Source organism: Hylobates moloch, unplaced genomic scaffold (assembly GCF_009828535.3).
Source record: "Hylobates moloch isolate HMO894 unplaced genomic scaffold, HMol_V3 SCAFFOLD_19, whole genome shotgun sequence".
Classification (NCBI taxonomy): Eukaryota; Metazoa; Chordata; class Mammalia; order Primates; family Hylobatidae; genus Hylobates; species Hylobates moloch.
This window is the reverse complement of record NW_026652294.1, coordinates 70,634,880-70,651,766: the sequence shown is the minus strand read 5'-3', so window position 1 is coordinate 70,651,766 and position 16,887 is coordinate 70,634,880. Positions and strand designations below refer to the sequence as shown.

The 16,887-nt window shown below is 37.3% G+C and overlaps 1 long non-coding RNA gene across 1 annotated transcript in view; it reads right to left on the bottom strand.

Moving 5' to 3' along the window:
* The window catches only part of LOC131382030 (uncharacterized), a 104,436-nt gene extending 95,725 nt beyond the window's left edge, over window positions 1-8,711 (bottom strand). The window contains exon 1 of the long non-coding RNA XR_009211180.1: window positions 8,372-8,711. This is a non-coding gene — a long non-coding RNA (uncharacterized LOC131382030). The remainder of the gene's footprint in view (window positions 1-8,371) is intronic.
* Between the last annotated feature and the right edge of the window lie 8,176 nt (window positions 8,712-16,887).

Genomic DNA, 16,887 nt, shown 5'->3' with positions numbered 1-16,887 from the left:
AGAGATTTATTTATTTATTGACAGCTATGTTTTCTCCTAAGCTTTGATTAGTAGTCCAAGCAGTTTTGAATAAATTCTTACTGCTGCTCTAACAGGTTTTACTTTAAAAAAAGAGATTAAAAAGAATTATTCAATAGGCACAATTTAGAATCTGGAGGTTAAATCAACTCATCATCCACTTTGGAATCATTTTACTACTTATTTTATCTCTTCTTCTTGGGTATGTGAATAAAACTTGCCTATCAACCCAGGAAAGTACTGACTGCTTTGTACTCTGTCAGCGCTGGTGTTAGACCTCTTCCAAAATGGCAAATTACTCTTATGCATCATAACCCCGCTTCTTGGAGTCCGCCAGTGACTCAGATAAGCCCTAGCTTCTGAGTCAGTAAATCAGCAGCAGCTGCACTCCAGAGCCCAGGCTTCCAGGCTAAAGGCCAACAGATGAGTGTCTATGGAGACTCTTCTGAAAGCCCACCAATCTTGAATTCCACGCTTCTCATCATCCTATATTTGATCAGAAGTTTGCTTTGAAAAACTATGTCCTATGAACGGGGTCCTGCTGTTCTTAGCAAGCAACAAATTCAGCTTCTGGTTTCAGATATTGTAGTGGGGGCCTCTTCCTTCATTCATGGAGAGCAAATGATATTCCTAATAAGGAGATTTAAGAAATGGCGCTATCTTCTCCTCATATTCACAAAAATCTAGTCCTGGCACGAGACCTGCCTCAACATTAAACTAATCCTAGAGCATAGGAGATGCATCTTAATTTACTATCTACTAGTTTATATTCCTCATCTGTTTCCCAAAACAAGATGCATGTGCTACTTATGGTTTGGGAGATTGTTTTGCTGGTACACAGATGGACTTAAAAATGTGTGTGTGTGTGTGTGTGTTTGTGTGTGTGTGTATTCTTTAACATGGTATTTGAAAAATGTAAAACTAGCATATCAAATCAGTGATTTCAGGAACATTATTGCTAAACCAAAGCTAACATAGGATGCTGCTATGGTTTGAATGCTTTTGTCTCTCCAAAATTTACACATTGAATTCTAATCACTAAGGTAATGATATTAAAGATAGGGCTTTTGGAAGGTGATTAGGTCATGAAGACTCATCCTCAGGAATGGGGTCATAAAAGAGACCCCAGAGAGATAGCTAGCCCCTTCCACCTTGTGAAGATGTAGCCAGGAGGCACCATCTATGAACTAAAAAGAAGGAGCTCTCATCAGACACTGAATCTGTTGGTGATCTTGGACTTTGTAGAGTCTAGAACCATAATGAATAAATTTCTGTTGTTTATGTGCCACTCAGTTTATGGTATTTTGTTACAGCAGCCTAGCACATAGAAGATGCTCAGGAAATATTTGTCAACTGAATGGGTAAATTTCCAGATAAGCCTTAGAATAATCAAGGGCAATCATACCATGAATGACTGTCATATGAGATAGATAGCGATGGCTGCGAGAAGTGAAGATAAATATCCTGCACAGTATAATGTCTTTCCAGAAGTCTTTCTTGAGATTCCGTGTCTAGAATGTGTTCATTCCGAGATCTCTTTGAAAATGCTTAGCATTTCTCTTCCTTATTCATTTGAAATTTAAGCCTATTCTCTTTTAAATTAGCGTAAGAAACTCACTATTGTTTGGATTTCAGTTCACAAAACAACTTTACATATATCAATGATAAGATTGTTTTAGCAACTTGATGAGATAGGCAAAGCATGCCTTCCTGTTCTGCTATGAAAAAACTAGGTCTCATGGAGTTTAAATAACTTGCTCACCTTGAAAAAACAATTGTTAATCCCTTTCCCTGTGCAAGGCTCAAGGGGCTTGAGGGTAGAAATTCTACAGAAAGCTCATTAGACCTAAGGCCTTTCATTTTGCAGAGTGTTTAGGTGTTGACTATCTCTAAGTCCTTGAATTACTTTATGACTGGTATGGCCATAGTTATTCTGATAATATGTAAAAATTAAGATTAAAATTTTTAATTCTATAGAGCTGCTACAAATGAAGAGAAAAGGCTCTGTATTTTGGGAAAACAGCTTAAACAGTTATGAAACCAATATATTAACCCTTTATGTAGATAATAGTTTTCCACTTATTCCTATTTTGAGTTTTGTCTTAGGAATTGTTTAATTTTATGAGATACTTTCTCAGATACCATTCATATGTTTATACTGTTTCTTTCTTTAATTTGTCAATACAGTTAATTATATTGTTAGATTTCTTGATTTGGGACCATGATTACAATCCTGAAACAAATATTTTAGTCAGCGTATCTTTTGACACTATCTACATTCCATTCGATTATATCATATCTGTATTTGTTAGCGAGGTTGGTCTGTGGATCTCTTGTATCATAGTATTTTGAACAGGTTTTGGTCTTAAAATGATTACATTATAAAATGAATTAAGCAACCTATCATCTTTTTTAAGAGCTGTAAAATAGAAGGTAAACACTTTAAGGACAAGGGTTTATTTTATTTAATGTTGCACCGTACAGCCTAAAACAGCGACTTATGTACTTGATACATTTTTGTCCAAGATAGAAAATGAGGAAGCAAGGAATGAAGGAACAAAGAACAGGAGGGTCTGTTTCTTTAAAGAAAATCAGCCATAATGTTATTCAGTTGCTATTGTTGATAGTTAATATTTAACTTCTGTATTACCTGGTCTGTTCAAGTTTTCCAGTATTTTATTTAACTTTAGTTACTTATATTATCCAGTTCCTTTAGAATTTTAAATTTGTTGCCATAGAGTTACATATAATCTCTTGTATTCCTTGAATTTTTTCTGATTCTAAATGTGGTTATGCCTCCTTTCTCATCCATAACCTTGTGGGTTTTTGCGCTCTCCTTTTTTCCCCCTTTAATTTGGATTATAAGATGTTTATCTCTTCTTGCGGGCTAGTCAAAGACCGGGTTTTTGAATTTATCTTCTCTGCTATTTGCATTTTGCTTTGTTTTCTAATTCATCACTTTAAGATTGAATTAAATAAATTCTCTTTTCCTACTTTGCTTTGGTAGATTCTGGTTGTTTTTTTTTTTTTTTTTTTTTTTTGCATTTTTTAAGATGAATGGAAACTTTCCTTAGTTTTATTCTTCTTTTTTAAATGTAAAGGCAATTATGTTTATAGCTTTTGCCATGAATGTTGCTTTTGCTATTTTTATAAGTGTTAGTATAAAGTGCTTTTTATTTTTATTCTTTCCTGATAGAATGTAATTTTAGTTTTGCTTCCTCTTTAGGCTAAAAATTATATAGAAAAGTGGTTCATAATTTCAAAGATTTTACCATTTAAGATTTTTTCTTGTTTTATTACAATATTTTCAGAATATTTTAGAATATTTTCAGAGTGTGGCCTTTGTGACAGAAGGAAATTATTAAAGTATTATTTGTATCCAACCAAGGATGTGATTGATTTTTATGAATTCTCATTTCATGTAACAAAAATATTCTCTATTTCCCAATTTTAAGATTCAACACACCTATTCAATTGATTGACTATATCATTAAACTTTTCTGTCTTTATTAATATTTTGTCTACTAGATCTTCCTGCTTCTGAAAAATACAAATTGAAATATGCCACCATCATTTATTTTTACTTAGTTATCTTTAAGTTACTAGTTGTTTTTCTTTATTTACTTAACTTTTGTGTTGTTCAGTATCTACAGGGTTACGAGGGTATTTCCTGCTTCAAAAATTACATTTAATATTATGTAATTTCTTTTTTTAATTAAAAATTTTAACTTTAAATTCTACTTAGTCTGATAGTAATGTTGCCCCTCCTGATGTTTTTTTCTTTCTGCACTAGTCTTTATTATGACAAGTTTACATAAACAGGTTTAAAAGGTAAACCTAAGCCTCCCCTTTAAAGATGTAATATGTGCTGTTTTCTATCCATGAATGGAAACATTTCACAAAGAAAGAACTTTGGAAACAAGAATTGATAACATGTTATTACAATATGTTTCTTTCTGCATTGATTTTAAGCCAGGTAGTGGAGCACACCCGTAGTCCCAGGTTTGCCAGAGGGGAGGTTGAGGCAGGAAGATTCCTTGGGCTGAGAAGTTCAGGGCCAGCCTGGGTAACCTAGTAAGACTGTCTCTTAAAAAAATGAAAATAAAAATAAAACATTTCAAGGCCTCTTGATTTTTAAAATTATATTTGCCTCGTCTTTGTCCCTTCTTTTTCAAACTTTATTATTTCATCTTAAACTGTATTTCTAGTTGATGGTATATAGCCCAACTTTGATTTTTGCTTCAGTCTAGCCTTCTCTCTCTTAGCTGGGAGAATTCAGTATTTTATGGTTTGTATCATGGTACGCTTGTCTTTATACCTTACTCCTTACTTTGTTTTATTTCTTTTTCTTTTTTCTTAATTTACTTGTATGATTCAGTTGTTAGTTTATTAATTTCTTTTTCCTTTTTGTTAACTTGGAAGTCCTACTATTATTTCATCTTTCATTAATGGCTATCTTGCTTTTCTTCGTGTTTATAATTGTAAACATATTTATTTAATATTATATGGAAACGAGAGCATAACTCTTTTTCTACTAAGGTTCTTTATTGTTTTACTGCTTATCTGTCTTCTCTCAATAAGGCCAGACCCTTAGCACATTTTCACTTGTTCCACTAGCTTCCCCTCAACCCCATCTGCCCTCCATAGGAGACCTCTGGGATACTTTTATTGTGCTCTTCTTTCTCCCATCCAAATGCCATCTTCAATAATTTAGTACTTTTAGTTTCTGGCAATTATTAGAATTTTCCTTGCAGTAGGCCTCTTCTATTTAAAAAATTCTTGTTTATAACCTAGTTTACAAGTTCCCAGATTGTATTCAATTGTATTTCATTTTAAACCTATTACCAAGTTCTTTGTTCGCCAGTTTTACCTATTCATCTGTTTCTCTGTCATGAGGTTAAGATGTTTTTAATTCTATGGTTTGAGTTCTTTCTTAAGCATTTCCTAAGATGGGATATATAAGTGAAGTAATCTCTGCAAATAACGTTCTTTTAAGCTGTTAGTGAATAATATCTTATCACAGATTCAGTCTCTTATTCTAAAGCATCTGTAGATATTGTTCTACCATCTCATAATTTTGAGGTTGCAAAACTTAATTACCGATCTCAAACTTTTTTGTTCTGTTTTAGAAACAGGGTCTTGTTCTGCCACCCAGGCTGGAGTGCAGTGATGCTATCATAGCTCACTGCAACCTGGAACCCCTGGGCTCAAACTATCCTCCAGCATTGGCCTCCTGATTAGATAGGACCACAGGTACATGCCACCATGCCCAGCTAATCTGTAAACTTTTTATTTTATTTTTTTTGTTGTTGGAGCAGGTGTCTCACTATGTTGCCCAAGCTGGTCTTGAACTTCTGACCTCAAGTGATCCTCTCAAAGTCCTGGGAGTTCAGGTATAAGCCACCATGCCCAGCCTCCAATCTAACTCTTTTTTCTCTTTTCTTTTACCAAGATGTATTTATTATCTTAGCATCTTCTCTGGAACTTGCTGAGCTATTTAAATCTGCTGACCCAGGTATTCTTCAAGAAAATTGCCTTCAGTTATTTGCTTGATGATTGTTTCTCCTTCATCTGTCTGTTTTTCTCATTCTAGAACTTCTATTTTTTCTCCTGGATCTGTTTTTCAAAATCTACATTTTTCCCTCATATTTTCATGTAGTTTTTCTTTGTATTCCTCTATGATTTAACATATACTTCCACCCGATCTTCCAAGCCACCAATTGGAGCATCTGTAATGCAGCCCTCTCTTTTACTTTATCTGTTAAATCTTTAAATTTGAAAAATCCTGTGGGTTTAGTTACAGGAACTGTGTCAACTGCTATATATTGGACTTCTTTCAATATTCTCCTACTTCTTTCAAATCTAGCTTTAAAAGAAGCAGCTCTATGTCTTTAGTGGTCTCTTCAGATTTTTCTGTTCTGTCTACTCCCTGGCGGATGGGGCCTGTTAATAGGATGTCATTTCTCTGCGTCTACTCATTCTGGTACCTTACATGGGAGCCCTCCTGAGCGTGGTGGAAGGAGCAACCTTGTCTGTCCTGTGGCTCATTGTGTTAATAGCTTCAGCCAGCTGTCCATCTCTCCTCGTTCAGTGGACAAAAGCAGAGCTTCTTTGTTCTGTGATCTCTTGTGTTCTCTAAACCTCGGAGATAGAGACGAATAAACTCAACTGTTTAATATCTCTTTAATTCCTTAGAGTCAGGGAGACCCTGAAGTTCAGTTCAGAAGAACTGAAGTTCAAGAGAGCAGAAGTTGACTTTCTCCCCAGGAAGGGCAGTTTTCAGATATTCGCCTTAAGCTTTTGTACTGAGCCCTAAATTCTGACCCAAAGAGGAGAAAGTATGAAAACTGGTGTCAGCCCACCCCTGCTGATTGGCCCCACAAGAAGGGGGTGAGTTGGGGTCATCACGCCGTGTGGAAGAATGTGGGACACCTCAAGCCATCATCCTGCCAAAGTTTCTTCCCTCTGTGTTCCTTTAGGGCAATATTTTTGAAAGATTATTAACTTAAACTTAGTAGTAGTTCTGCCCTATCCACTAATTAGCTGCACAAGTTTGAACTAATCACCTAGTTCTTTGGGCTTCAGAGTCCTTATCACTGACATAATTAGGCCCCTTCCACTAGTCTAAGATGTCTGTTTCCGCTCTTCCAGCATGCAGGTTGACTCAGCCATGTAACTGCCATACATTCAAGTGAGAATTGCCACTTCCTGTATCAACTCTGAGTAAGAAAATTATTTTGGAGGAAAACTTAGGCAAAACAAGGTCTTTAGTTGCCAACTAATTATTCTGCAAGAGTTCAAAACATTAACTTTCAGTATTTACCTCAGTCAAGCCAATTTTCCTTAGGGGAACTCTATTGTTCGAGTTGAAAAAAAATCAAACCTAAATTGTGGTTATGTATCTGGTATTTATAATGTAAGTATGAAAGCACTAGATTTGCCTGTGTTTTTCTAAATCACACAAGTTGCAAAAAGCATGTTCACATATGCAATTTATTTTCACATTCAAAAAATTAAACTTGAATTCTAACTGCAAAGACTTGTCCCTTAGAATTATGAGGGGAAAGAAATACCTAACACTTTTTACAGTGCATTGTTCTTTGTGGAGATGGCTTTTCCCTTTTTTTCATTGTTCCATTAAGGTCGTATTTAACCACAGACAGTTGTCGAAGAAGCTGCAAACCTGGGAACCCGGTGCACCCTCTTAATGCCTCCTATGGAACATTTTATTAATCTCTTAGACTCCACTCTATTATCTCTGCCTGGAGTGTCTTTCCTGTCTCCTTCCTCTTCCTACAATTCCAAGCCTTAATGGTCTTCCATTTTTAGCATGGACTCTTTTGATTCTTGCAGCCATGGGTGTGGGACTAGGTGGCTGGAAAATTTAAGATTAGATTCCATGGCCTTAAATGCAGTATCATAGAAGAGTCAGTAAATACTGGAAACCATTTTAGAGTCATATGTATTTATTATCAGTGTATGTGTATGCTTCCGCCCACCTCCCAGATAATATGCAGCTTGTAGGTGGTGTCTGTGTCTCTGATCCCCTTAAGGAACAGGACTAGTCTTATAGATAGTAGGTGTTAATTATTTTGCATTAAAATTATTTAAGTTACTAAGTATCTTTCCCACTTAAAATTTCATAATGCCCCAGTCAGAAATATTACAGCTAGAATCCAAAGATTGTGGTAGGTAGAAACTGCTCTTCCACAAATGCAGTTTAAAAATGCTTATTACTGCCACGGTTACCTCATTACTGCACGTTTACAAACTTAATTAAACTTTCTCTACTGAGAAATGAGAAACTTTTCTAAAGTCAAAGTATCAAACCAAATTGTATCATGATTTTCCTTGACCTGGAATGGACAAAGCATTTCTTGATTCAAAAGTTTTTCTTTTTTTCTTTTCTTTTTTTTTTTTTTTTTTGGTGGCTTCCTGATGTCCTAAACAGTAGTTTATGTGATGGATAGATTGGAATCAATTGTATGCACTCTAACTATTCCTGCTATTGCTTCCATCCAATTGTGCTGGAGCAGCAAATGAAGGATTAGAGGGTAACTCTCTGGGGGCAGCGAAAATACCCATCAATCTGTTCCTGCTGCAGGGTAATATGGATGATGTAAAGCTTGAGTAGCCAAAGATCACAGCACATTGTTCTTCTGGAAGGAAGGGTCATCTTGAGAAAAAATAACAATAACAACGACTATTTAGTTCTCATCTCCAGCTGACCAATAGCCTCTCACTCCTTACACACACACACACACACACACACACACACACAGAGCAAAATATGGAATCATAAAAATTATAATATGCTGTTTGATGATAACATTGCTATAGGATGGCAACTTACAGTATTTTATGATGACTGGCACAGAATGGGCTTGGCAGGAAAGGCTCTCATTCTTAGTTCTCAGGAGTTGATATTTTGCAAAATCCCCTGGCTCTTTCATTTCTGTTGGTTACTGTTGCAGAAGAAAAGTGAAGATTTCCTCCCAGTCTTTTTTCTGTGTAACTCACTGCAATTGTGGCGGATAGATGGGGACTGTTACCATTGGTAATGTTAGCCAAATTAGTAAGTGAGAACTCTGGAAAAGGAATTTCCTGGGGATTTTCAGAAGTGGTAGCTAATTTGTTTATTTTGTTTTTATCATTTTTCTTCATGAAGAAAGAAAGAAAACAGTAGCCTGTGGAAAAGATTAGGAGACAGACGCTTCTGTCTCATTTCTACTTCCTCCTGCTGACTTTGGAGTGTTTGGGAGGTGAGAGTGGAGATTGTGAAGTAGGCAGGAGAACATTCTTGTATCTCAGGTATCCTGGAAACAAAACACACATCTGGGTCTTCAAGAAAAGCCTGGATACCTGGAGTGTGGGTCCCATTGAGCTAATGCAGGCAAAAGGAGAGAAATTCTTTGGGAAAAGTCATTTCTTTCCCTTTTGAGCAACCATAAATTAGGCAGATGTTTTAATTAACTGCTTTTTTGTTTATTTTGTTTCACAATGTGGGTATATGTGTGTATTTGGTCCCGGGTTCAGCTTCTGATAGATATATCATCTACATAATAGGTTGTTTTCTAAAGAGCAAGGCTGTTAAGCTAGTTAAAAGCCTGAGCCTTGGAGTCAAAAGACCTGGGTTCACATTTCAACTCTGCCATTTATTAGCTAGATGACGATCAATTCTGGAACCACAAATGGCTGATTTCAGTGAGGGACCCTAAACAAATTGCTTAAATTTTTGGAGTATCAATTACTTTCTTCATCTGTAAAATAGAGATAAGAATGGTAGCTAATCATAGTTGCAGTAAGAACTTAATTAAATAATGAATGTGTTTATAGCACTTTAAAGGCTAAGGCTGATATACAGTAAATAATCAGTAAACATGGGCATTTAAAAGCTCATTCTCTGCTCAGCTATGGACTATTTTAAAGCTCAACTGTGATTGCAAGCCTGGGGAGAAAAATTTGCCAGCTAGCATAGTATTCTGAGTGACACTTGGTGGTTGCCATGCCTTAATATCGCAAAGCGCACACACACACACACACACACACGCATGCACACGTACACACTCCAGAAATTAACCCTTTATAACAGAGATGCAGACTCAGATACATGGATTATGTCTGTAAGTAATACGTTGTGGTAGTGATTCCAGTTATCAAACCTAGGTTAAATCAAAACCGTCCCATAATTCTAACCCAGAGTACGAGATAGTGTCTTAAATGACCTCCCCCATCCAGTTTTTGTACTTGAAGAAGTCAAATAGTTCTCCTCTCAACTTCTGTCCATTTTATACGTTGCTGTTGAACTGCCTCATTGTGATTCTTGAAGGTGCAACTGTATAGTAATTATCCACATCTGAAAAAGGAAGAAAAAATCTTACACTCTTGATGACTTCTTTTTGCTCGGTGCTTTGCAAGCCATTTAAGTTAGGTTTTAATCAGTGTTGGCATCACTTCTGCTCATGCTATGAAGAATTATGTTCCTACATATGTGAAGCCCCAGGAGAAAAGAACCTTCAGACAACACTAAAGCTTTGGTTGGGCCTTCCCAGGAAACCATGCAGTCTTTATGGACCACTGGGAATAGCCTCAGATTTCCACAGATGTGATCGCTTCAAAAGGGTGACCTTCTGTGTAGTTCACATAATCAATTCCAGTCAATTCTCACTGCCCTCGTTTATTCCCCAAAGGGGAATAAGCTTGTAAAAATCAGAAGTGTCTAAACAAGCAAGGCAAGACACCACAGAATGAAGAGGTGACAGACAATCAGGGGAGAGAGAGAAGAGGAAACCATTTGCAATGGTTCATAACTGCTTTCTCATAAATGTTTCAGTAATTGCAAAGTCTCTCTGATTAATGTTTATAGTTCCCACTCATTTCAGGCTGGCATATGACCCCTGCTCCTTTGTTAATATTTTATATATGAGGACAGTGACACTGGGCATAGGCATTTCTAGTAATTTTACCACCCAAAAATAATGTCAACCTTTTCTGTAACTGCAGTTGCAACAGATCAACCAGTTGCTGCGCACAATTGGCAAAAGCATGGGGTTTGAGTTTTAGGACTCGTTTACAACCTGCATCAAAGAAGGGATAGCTGAGCTATAAACAAAGAAGGAAAAGTGAGTTATAAAAGACGTAACCACAGAGATGTTTCATAGGTCACTTTCACAGCTGACTCAATATTGCTCAGTGTGGAATTAAACTCCTCAATGCCAACTTGGCAGCAGGTGCCCTTTTTAATCTCTATATACAGTTATAGTGTTGACAAGTCAAGGAGTTGAGCGGGAGACATGCCACACAGATTTCTCTTCAAGAAGAGACTTGTTGCCCAGCTGTGGAGAGCATAGTCAGTTGACAACTAGAAACGGTCAGCTCCCTCAGGGTAGACCGCAGCTGCAAAAAGCCTGCTAGTCCAAAACTTGGGACATCTCTAACAGGCAATATTTGCTTCAGATGTCCTCCACTTCCACTCTGGCATAGGGTGGCTGAGGCTTTTTGGACCTATAGCAAACTTTGGCCTCTCTCACTCTGCCCAACTGTGCCTCCTTCTAACCTTCATGAGTGTCGATATCTAACAAACATCTTGCTCCCGAAATTTAGTCTCACCATCTACTTCTGGAGATCTTGATGTGTAACATAATTTCTCACTAGCTTACTGCTTTTAAATTCTCCCCCTAGAATTCAAGGAGCCCCCAAGGCTCCAAGGATGGAAATCATTACACTGACGTTTGGAAGTAGAAGTTGCATGGATTCCTCTACTGTTTTGCTATTTGATATCCAGTGTTATTTTTGTGAGAACAGAATGAGTCTATACAGAATTAAATGAAGGCTGAGAAATTCATTTATCAACTCACCAAGGACTTGTATTAGGATATGAAGCTGGAAATAGAAGTGCTGTAAGAATGATATAACCCCTGACTTCAAGAGGATCACAGCCTAAGAGAGGGTGAGAGACTAAACAGACCAAATATTATAGCCAAAAAAAGTTTAAAAGGTAAAAAGAGTACAGAATTGGAGGGAATAAGGTAGACAGAATAAAGACAGGGAGACATAGTGGAGAATAAATGGCAGAGGAGAAAGAGGAATCAACATCAGCTTACCATCATCCAAGGACATCAGATAATTCATCAGAGAAGAAATTTTTTTCTCTTGACTCAATCTTCATATTAGTTTTTGAGACTAAGTTATATTTCTAAGAAAAGTCCTTAAACAATTGCCTATAAAAATGGGTAAAATAAGGAAAAATGAGAAAAATGGGGGAAACAGAACTCTTCAGTCTCCTTAAAGAGTTCTGGTTGACTTTCCAACTAGCTCAGAACAGCATCATATTCTTGTGTCACCTCAGTTATGCTTCTTTTTTCGGCTCCCCACATTTTTTCGTAACCTTACTCAGCATGGATTCCATACTCCACCCAAGTGCATATGTATCCCTTCTGTTCAAGAGACCCAGGCACTTGCATTTCATCTCATTTGTCCAGGCAGATGGGAGCAGTGTGGCCAAACAAGTACCGTCAGAGACTTGGATTAAATCTAGTTGACTGCTGGGTTCCTTGTACTATATCAAAGTGAATGTCTGCCAATGTCACATAAGAATATATACAAATTAACTGCAGACAAGAGGACAAATGAGAAAAAGAATCAACAAAACTATAGTATTAAGGAATGTTTAAGTGAGTTGAATCAAAATAATTTAACTTAAAAATAAGTTAGTTGTGAAACATAACAGCTTCAGTAGTAAATTCAGATAAAGAAGACAGAGGAGGTTAAGGAAATTTAGGAAGTTAAACTTGGGAATAAGCAGATTGGAAAAATCTTAAGATTTATTCATGAATAAAAAAATGGAAAAATAACACAGAATAATACCAAATCCTTTTATTGCTAAAGACTAATTTAATGCACTTTGACGTACTGTCTCTTTTTTTTGAACACCCTGTGGAAACTATAGAAACAGCAACTCTTGTCTTCCTTTTTAAAGTGAGGATACTGAGGTTTGAAGAGGATGAAAAGCTCATTTTTATAAACTGCTTCACTAGTTAGTGAAAAATCTGGAATCTATGTCCTGCTCTCTTGATTCTAAGATCTCTTCTCATTAGACCTTGATGAATGTCTTCTACAATTGAGGAGGGTGAACACCGAGCTGCCAGAACCCCCATTCTTTATACAACCCAAGGAATACTTGAAAGAAAATAAAGAACTTTGTCCTTAGAAACAAGCCATCTGTTACAGAGAGGAGCAAAACAGCCAGGCATTCATGAGCCGCACATCAGTTCTGCCAGGATCTGGCTGGGCAGCCTCTGTTGCAAGCTGTTTAATCTCTAATTCCTGTAAATCAGGAACAATATCAACTGGTTGATGGAGAGTTTGGAGAAGTTTAGGGCAAAGTGAATGCAACAACAAACACCAACTTAACTTCAGCCAAGACCAGCTCTGCAAATTCTTTCTAGGGCAGGTCAGATTCGTTAGGTTTACCTCCAGCCTAATGCCTATATTACCAATAGGCGCATCCGTGCCATTCAACCCATAATGCTTAGACATTGTGAAGAAAAATTAACAAGGATGACATTTTTTATCTCAAAAGAAACATATACTAAAATCTGGGCTTGTTTTTGTTTTCACTTGCTTAACATTTTTGCTCATCCTTTATAGCACATCGTCAGCAATGAGGAATGATGGTAGTGAATCTCTTTTTTTCCTTGCTCTTGCTTTTTAACCCTTTTTACTCTCATCTGTCTATTTCTGGTTTTAATAGTGGAAGGGAAAGTTACAAAAATGCTGCTTTAAAATTATTAGAAAGGAGACATGACAGATCATTTTTTAATGTTTTGCATTTTCTCAAAGTAATAGCAGAACTCAAAAATGGTTGTTTTGTGATAAACAGCCGTCATATACTTTGGTAAAGTGGCATGCAAAATTGCTCCTGTGAATGCCAGACATGGTCCTGACTCAGAGACTTTGCAATTGCTCTTCCTTCTGCCTGAGCACCTTTCCCATAGATATTTATCTTTCTGGCTTTCTCACCTCCTTCAAGTCTTTCCTCAAATGACATATCTTAGTCAAGTCTTCCCTAATTACCCTATTTTACATTGTAATCTGCCCTAGCATGCCCTACTCTCTTTTTCTACTTAATTTTTCCCATAAAATCATTGAATTTTAATATCCTGTATAATTTACTTATAAGCTGGAGGCAGGAGACCCGAGTGATTGAAAGGTGGACTCTAGAGGCAACCTGCTTGGGATCAAGTTCTAGTTCTGCCTCTTATTACTTCTCAAATCTTGGACAAATTCCAAAATATTGTCTATAAAATCGGAATGATAATAGTAACTATGTCATCAGGTGATTATGGGGATTAAATCAATGCCCAGCACATAAAAAAAGAAGTACTATATGTGTTAGTAATTATACAGTTATTTCTGGCCATTGGAACATATATTCTGTGCAGGTGGTAGATTTTGTCTCTTTTGTTCACTAGTACATACACAGCGACTTAATCAGTTCCTGGCACACATCAAGTGCTCTAAAAATATTTATTGGACAAGTGAATAAAGGTAGGACAAATACGTGAAAAAGCAGGCAGTCCTTTTTGTGTGCAGGAACCAATGTCTGTAGTTAAACCACATTTGGCAGCACACAAAGACATTAAGCTTGGTTAGTTTGAGTTTCTCACCTACCTTCAAATTTTTACTTTAGAAGCCCCTCAGTGTGCACAAGGTAGCGAATTAACATATTAAACTTTCCCTCTTCACCTAGATGTTCTGATATCCAGGTTTGTGAGAAAAAAAAAGAGAGAGAGAGAGTGAAAAAAAGTTGTGTGGGTGAACGTTTCAAAATCTGTAGGGTGAAAACTCCTGTTTTATTTTGAGTATCTGGGATAATTCTTCAGCAGCGGGAGCACAGTTCTACTGGAGAAGGGGAGAATATAAAGATTGTATGAGGAGGACAACAAAGTTCAGGAGAAGGACCAGGGTTCTAGCAAAGCATTCACGGCAGAAGTTAATCAAGAGAAATAAGACTGGTAGCCAGTGGGTGTACCTGGTGTGGCAAGATAATATTTTGATATATTAACAGATGTGTTTCTCCTTTCCAGATTTCTTCTTCTGCGATATCACAAAACAAAATGCCAAAAGACAAAAAGAGTCAAAGCTCAGCTTTTGAGTGTCAAAATAAACTTGAAAATTGTGACAAAGACAGTGGTATAAGAAAAAAAGAGTTATGACTTTCAAAATTCTTGGTTTTGAGTTTCAAAATTTACAGTCCCAGGGGACACAGGGCATAAAGTTTATGCACAAAGCAATAGATCAGAAAGAAAACAAAGTTGGCAAGAGCTGGTTTCCCCATTTCACCTCCACCCTACAGCAAGGTTAGATTTCTGTAGGCTGAATGAGAACGTTAAGCCAGAGGAAAGCAAGGTTTTAAGCGCATGAAATGTTCTGAAAGGGGTCATATGCTCGTGCCCCTCTCTCCAACTGAGACCAGGCGCTGGGACTTTAGAATCCCAGGTCAGTCTGGGAGGTCTAATGGTGGGGCTGATCTGTGCCTTGCTTCCTAATTGAATGTTGAAGAGGCAGCCAGCCTTGGCTGGAAGGAGCCTTGGCTGGAACATTGAAGAGGAGTTGAGGTGACTAGAAAGTCTCTTAGTCAACAGAAAGTAAACTTATGAAGTTCCTGTGCCCTAGACATGGTATAAGGATGCTCAGAACTTTCACCACGAACCTGAGAAGCAGTGTAGCTATAGCCCAGAGAGCAGGGACTTACAAGTCTTTTCAGTGTGAATAGAAAAGTGTAATGACCACGTCTTTTAATTTCTATGTTCTGATCCTTTGATACCTAGGCCCTTGCTGACCCTAAAGGAACTATCCCAACGAGGGCTGGCCAATTCCTAAAGATAGTAAAAACCTTGCCAGCTCAACTAGCAGGCTTTTAAAATGCAAACCAACCAATCCAGAGCCCACATTCCTAACCACCTCCTTTTAAAGGTGGTTAGGAATGTGGGCTCTAGATTGATCTCACATTCTGAGACACTATTCACCTGAACGAATTACCCCAGGGCCAGGTACTAGATAACTGGGGACAGCCCTGACACACCAGAGTCCACTGAAATCATTCAAACTGGCCAATCCTAAACCTGTTTAACCTGCCTTACCTGTTTCTTCGAATGGAAACCATAATAAAGTATCTTGCCCACAATTCCTTTCTCTCCCTCTGCCTCCTGACCAACCCTGGTGATTCCCCGTGTGTCCCCTCCCACCATAGCATGATGTGCCCCTCCTCTTGGGATCTGTGAGTATAACAAATTATCTCATCAATGTCAATCATCTCCTGATCTGTTGGCCTTATCCTACGTCAGTAATAAAAATAATATAGGCATAATAAAACCTCTATTACCTCTATTAAAAAGGGAGTGGATTGTAGATCAATAAGCAGAAATCAGAAGGAATATTAAGGGCAGTGGGTAGACAAAAGCAGACAACGAGTTACTCTTTTCCACTAGTGCATTGCGCTACAAGAGGCTTCCAAAACTCAGACACAAATGGGAAAGGAAGGAAACACCTTGAATTGATGGAGAAAACACTAAAATCAATGAAATAATCTCAAATTGATTATGGAGAAGTTGAGACAAATCTGAACTGGCTGAGATTTAGTTTTTAGTTTTTTAGTTTTAGTTCTGCATTCTCCACTCACCAGAAAGCAGAAATTATTTTAAGTTAAAGTAAATAACGTTATTTTTCCTGTGCCTATGAACTTGTAGACTGCAATTGGGATACTAGGGTGGATGGAAGAAAGATTTGGTAAATAAGTAAAGAATAACTCATTGCACCAGAGCAGACGTTGGCAAACTATAGGCCACAGGCCAAGTTAAACCTGGTTTTGCAAATAAAGTTTTGTTGGAACAGAGCTACAACTATTCATTTACATGTTATCAATGGTTGCTTTCCAGCTACAAAGGCAAGTTGAGTAGTTATGACAGAGACCATACGTCCTGCAAAGCTTAACATGTTTACTATCTAGCCCTTTACAAAAAATATTTGCCCTGAACTAGAGTACACTAGAGTACAACATCAGCAAAAGCTAAATTATTCTTGTGACTGTGCTCTACTGATAGACAGTTGTTTAAATTTCTCCTTTTGAGATTGGCCGTAGAATCTGGGGTAGGTAGGCCAGTGGCAGAAATTAAGAGAAGTATGAAAAATAGGAACATAAAATAGGCAGGACATTATTACAGTTCCTCTCAGTGCTCCTCGCATAATCCTTTTCCATGTGTTAGGTGTCTATTTAATACTTGATGATTTGATTTTATATCTGGAAAGTGCATGCTTTGAATGAGCTATGGGCAGCCCCATCTGTGAATTACAGTGGTTTCAGTCCTA